The sequence below is a fragment of the Neomonachus schauinslandi genome, chromosome 2 (assembly GCF_002201575.2).
Source record: "Neomonachus schauinslandi chromosome 2, ASM220157v2, whole genome shotgun sequence".
Taxonomy (NCBI): Eukaryota; Metazoa; Chordata; class Mammalia; order Carnivora; family Phocidae; genus Neomonachus; species Neomonachus schauinslandi.
The window spans coordinates 4725549-4731548 of record NC_058404.1 but is presented as its reverse complement, the minus strand read 5'-3'; positions in this window follow the sequence as shown (position 1 = coordinate 4731548).

Sequence of the window (6000 nt, the reverse complement as noted above, 5' to 3'; positions counted from 1 at the left end):
CTGAGAGAGAGGGAGAGAGAAAATATGAGAGTTAATGATCTAAATGTCATTAAGAATTTACAAACAGAGAGCAAAGTAATATAAAGTGAAATAGAAATGATGAAAACAAAAGTTGAAATGAAAATTTAACCAAAATAAATCAATCTAAATAAAACAGAATACTAGATTGGTAAAAGATAAATTTATTCTTCAAAATACTCAGTGAAATAGGTGAGCCTCTGGCATATCTAAAAGAGAGAGACATAGAACAAATACCTACAAGAACATAATAATAATAAAAAAATAAAAGATATATAATTAAAAAAAGAGCAAATATACCTACAATATATAAAAATTATTCATAGTTTAAAATGTGAAGAATTTTAAAAATGCATAAAATTGTGATTTTTGGTTTTATACCAAGAAATTATCTAGGAAAACACAACTTAACTATAGTGATTCTCAGAAAGAGAAAGTCCAAGTGTGTGAATATCATAGTTTGAAGAGTTGTCAAGTCTGTACCTAAATAGACAAAAAGAAAATACTATAGCATATAAAATAACCCTTTAAGAAAAAGGCATTCTTTTTTTTTCTTCTTCTTCTTGTTAAATAAACTTTTCTTGTTATTAGAAAATAAATTTAGAACAATGGAAAGTGACTTACCTTTCCCAATGTCTGAAACTCAAAAGTCATAGGAGTTTAAACAATATGGTATTAGCTCTGAAGATAACAAATAGATTAACGAAACAAAATAGATTAATGAAACAGAACAGGTAGTCCAGAAGTAGATTCTTGTATCAATATTAATCTGGCCTGTGATACGATATGGGCCATAATTAAAGACAGAAAATAAATAGTTTGAGAGGCACGTGGGTGGGTCAGTCGGTTAAGCGTCTGCCTTCAGCTCAGGTCATGATCCCACGGTCCTGGGATCAAGCTTGGTGTCAGGCTCTCTGCTCAGCGGGGATCCTGCTTCTCCCTCTCCCTCTGCTTGCTGCTCTTCCTGCTTGTGCTCTCTCTGTCAAATAAATAAATAAAATCTTTAAAAAAATAAGAAAAAAAACAGAAAAGAAATGCTTTGACTCATAAAACGTATTGGTAGATTTGCATCTCCTTTTGGGGAAAAATGTATTTTATGTAAATATATCACAGCATTTACAAATTCTCATTTGGGTTAAAGAACAAACACCTAAAAATTATCTACCAATTTGGAGAAAATACAATGTGTATTTTTATAAAACTTTAATTGGAGAGGCAATATAGAGACAGACATAAGCTCTGAAGCCCTGAGGAAAATGATCTGACTACATGTTTGACAATAAAAGTATTAAGATAAACTCTCTGGTAGTGAAAACATGATAAAAAAAGTTGACAACAAATGACAAAGGATAAATATTTAAGAATATGTAAAAAAGGGATTATCACACAGAACATGTAAGGAGATTCTACAGTTCAAGGAAAAAAAAAGCTAATTGATTAGAAACATCTGTATAAATACAGCTGGGCAATGGAAAGAAGAAATACAAACATCAAACCAATTATTTGACTGAGGTAATAAACCCAATCAAAATCAAGGAAATAGAATACGCCAGCTCAACTTAAGAGGTTCATCTATACACTATTACCAGATATTATAAAGGATAAAAAGATAATGCCAATCAGAGAGTAAATATAAGTCGATATGTCAATATAATAAGTCAATTAGTCAATGTATCAATACATGTACAACAGGTATGCAAATACATAGGAAAAAATGTATCTGAAATAAAATAAACAATTAAATCTTCCCCTCTGGGGAAAGCAGTAAAAATGAGGCTAGTAGTGGAAAAGAATATAATTAAAGTCTTTTACATTTTTCTTTAGATATTTCTGTTCTTTTTTGCCATTAGATAACATCTATATATTATGTAAAAAAACTTTTACATGCTGCCATAAATAAAATCATCTACTTAAAATGCTCATTCTTTCCTACTAAGAATTGGAGTTGTGTTCTCTCAGAGGAAGGACGCTAATACGGACAGTTTGCCATGGGGCAGTCCTACTGTCCATCACATATTTATCACGTTTCTCAGTTAGGAAAACGGGACTCAAAGTTATTAATAGATTTTGTGTAGCCTACATTTATAGTAGTGGGACCCAGATGGGTTTTAAACCCAGATTCCTGGCTGCCCACCCACAGTTCTTTACACCATTCTCCTTTACAGGGATATGGGTTCATCACATAAGTGAAAAAAGACAATATTAAATTTATCACCATCAGTGTATATGATTGATTCCTTATCATTAAAACAAAAGGACACCTCGCTGCACAAGCACTCTGAGGATTTTAGAGGAGCAATATTTTATTGACAATGCATTCTAATGCCTCGAAGGGATCTTGAAAAGTTGTACCAATTATGTCTAAATGAAGCTACTTTGTGCAAATTGCAGGTGAGAAAGGGAAATAACAATTCACATATGAAAGGGAAGAAGAAGACAGCAAGTTCTATTTCTTCATGCCTCCCGCACCTTCTACTGACTCAGAGAGTGTTTATTTCTACATATGGCGGTGTTAACAGAGCTCTCCTTGCAGTGTTTCAAATCTATTTTGGTCTTATCTCTTTTGGAATTTAAAGTCTCTGAGGCCATCTTTCCCCTCTCTTTGATAACCTACCATCTGTTTATTTGCTAAAATAGAATATAAAAGAGTGAATGTCAACTGTTGCAATCAGTGGATACTACAAGATCGTATCTACACGAATGAGATAAATGCATTCAACTAAAACGTCACACGTTGCTAGTTAATTTCTTGACTCAGATAACTGGAAACTTTTAGGAAACTTGGTCTTTCTTTTGAAAACTATTAAAGTGGTCATGTGTGTTGATCTAAACCCTAAAAGAAAGGCATACTATGTTTATAATCTTAAGAAATTTAAATTCAACATCTTTTAACCACGCAACTCAACTCATTATGTGGTTAAAACACTTCCTAATTTGCGTGATGCTGTGATATTCAAAGCAAACTGCATAGAAAAATGTAGTCTGGTAATGTGCTATTTTCTATTTATTTTAATTATAAATGTATTGTAAACTAAAGTTATGTTCACGCACAGTAGGATAAATGAGAATATTGAAAGCTCAACCTACAATCTGGAACAAATGTTAGGTTATTCAAGGAATAAAACACTCTGTACCGAAAAAAAAAAAAATGCTGTAATAAAGCTCAGTCTTTTAAGTCAGTTTACATTGCTAGCTTAGTGTCTTAGTGTGTAAGATTCTTTTTCTTTTCTGTAAGGACATAGAATTGTCCTTTTAACCAGCTCTTGATAATGAAACTTAATTGTCACACGTTAGTTTGCAGGTAGGTTTTGCAAAACTCACTGCCTTGAAAGATAGCATGCCTCAATGGTATAATCAGGCCTGGGAGAAGGTTTGGCTTAGTTCTCAAGACAGAAAATTTCCTCTTCCTGTATTAATTCTGCTAATATGGGTCTTTAATGAATAGAGCCATTTCCATGCATCTGGTTATTTGGAGGTTTCTTAATTGAAAACATGCTTTTTTTAATATGAAACCAAACAGAACACTGAGACCTTCCCTTTGATTCTTTGCTCTTGTAGCCCCCTCACGCCCCCCGCCCCAGGGTTCTCTCCTTGTGACCAGGGCTGAGACTGGGGTTGGGGGGTGGGGTTGGCTACATGTCTGTTTTGAACAGTTCCGTGTGATGTGCTACCAAAACAAACACATATCTAAAGTTGTCAAAATTTTTATTAATGAAAATTTAACATAAAAAGAAAGTTGCTGGGGGCAGTAGGGGTCCAGGTGACCTCTGCAATGTCCAGAACCCCCATGACTGCTACCCAAGTACCACCTCCTCTCTGCATCTTTCTTGCTCCAACCACCACAACCTGAATGTTCTCTCTCCTTCTTTTCAACCTCCCTGGTATGTATTTACATTTCTCTTGTCACACCACATTACTCCACTTTATCCTTACAAAATCATAAACTACCTGAGGCAAAGGCAGTCTTATTTCAGTGTGAACATGACCCAGTGTGTTTATGAAATTTTAACTAAAATGACTTGAAATGATGTCTTTAAAAGAGATTTAAAGGAAAAATGATATTTTCTGTAGGTCATCCAAAAATGAACATTTTCATTTTTCAGAACTAGTTTCTGATTTATAAACTGGTGGAAAATGATGTTAGCACCTCCTTTTCACTCCGGGAAACCACATGGCATATTAATTATTTGTTAAAATGCCAAAACTTGTATATTTCTGCTTTGTGGGTAAGGTGTAGCTGCAGATAAATTCTGTCAGGAAAGAGGGCTAAATTCCCAAACTGGCTCTGCAAACTGGACAGATTCCTGCACATCGTGATTGTCTGTTCCATCCTCTGTAAATACTAGCTAACAACAGATGTTGTTCTAGGGTTCTGACATCCAGTTTACACAGTAATCCCTCAGAAAATGCTTCCTTTATTCCTTACTAGGGTGACAAGGACAATATATGAAGTACAGTGGCTAATTATTCAAGGCTTAGTAAAGGCTAATTTCCTTCCACCACTTTTACTCCTTTTCTCTCAAGTTTTAGATAAAACCCTGTATTTGTAGCCTCTTATTTTGACCAGTAGTCCTAAATCATTCAAAGCTTTCTTTTTTCTGTTTTTTAACTTTTGTACTTAGACACAGTTGCAAAATACATTTTTTTTTACTCTTCATCCAAATGTTCCTAAGGATGACACCTTTTCTAGCCACAGTAAAATTTTCAAACTAGAAACATAACATCCATACAAGAATATTACATAAGTTACAAAGCTTATTCAGATTTTGCCAAATTTTCTGAGCAAGGACAGAATCCAGGATCACATGTTGCATTTGGATGATGTGATTCTTAAGTGTTGCTTAATCCAGAACAGTGCCTCTGTCTGCCTCTGCCTTTCAAGATGTTGACACATTGAAAGAGTACTTATTTTGTAGAGTGCCCCTCAGTGTGATTTTGTCTAATAATTTCCTTGTGGTTAAATTAAGGCTCTGAATTCATGGCAACAATATAACTGAGATTGTGTCCTCCATAGTGTGTTATGTAACAGGGCACATGATGCCAAGATGTCATTACTGGTGATGTTACTTTGATCACTTCGCCAAGGTGTGTCTGCCAGATTACTCTATAAACAGTTACTTTTTGTCTTCTTAATTAATGCAAATATTGTGGGTATACTTTGAGTCTTTGTAAATATCCTATTCTTCATCAAACTTTCATCCGCTAGCTTTAGCATACACTGATGTTTCTTTAGCTTTTCAATTTTTAATTTTTTAAATAGAAGTATGGTTGGCATACAATGTTATATTAGTTTCAGGTGTACATCGTAGTGATTCGATAATTCTATACATTACTCAGTGCTCATCACAGTAGGTCACCATCGTTGCCATGCAAGGTTGTAAAATATTATTGACTATATTCTCTATGCTGTACTTTTTAATCTCAGTGATTTATTTATTTTATAACCGGAAATTTGTACCTCTTAATTCCCTTCCATATTTTGCCATCTTTCTACCATCCCGCCCTCTGGTAACCACCAGTTTATTCTCCTATTTATGACTCTGTTTCTGTCTCTGTATTTGCATGTTTGTCTTTTTTTGTCTCACTTATTTCCTTTAACATAATACCCTCTATGTCTATCTATGTTGTTGCAAATATTCTTTTTTTATGGCCAAGTAATAATCCATTCTATATATTTAACACACCTTCTCTATCTCTTCATCTGTTGATGGACACTTAGGTTGCTTCCATAACTTGGCTATTATAAATAATACTGAAGTGAACAGAGGGGTGAATATATATATATTTTTCAAATTAGTGTTCTCATTTCTTTGGTTAAATGCCCAATAGTGGAATTACTGGATCATATGGTATTTCTACTTTTATTTATTTTTTTTAAGATTTTATTTATTTATTTGACAGAGACAGTGAGAGAGGGAACACAAGCAGGGGGAGTGGGAGAGGGAGAAGCAGGCTTCCCGCCGAGCAGGGAGCCCGATGCGG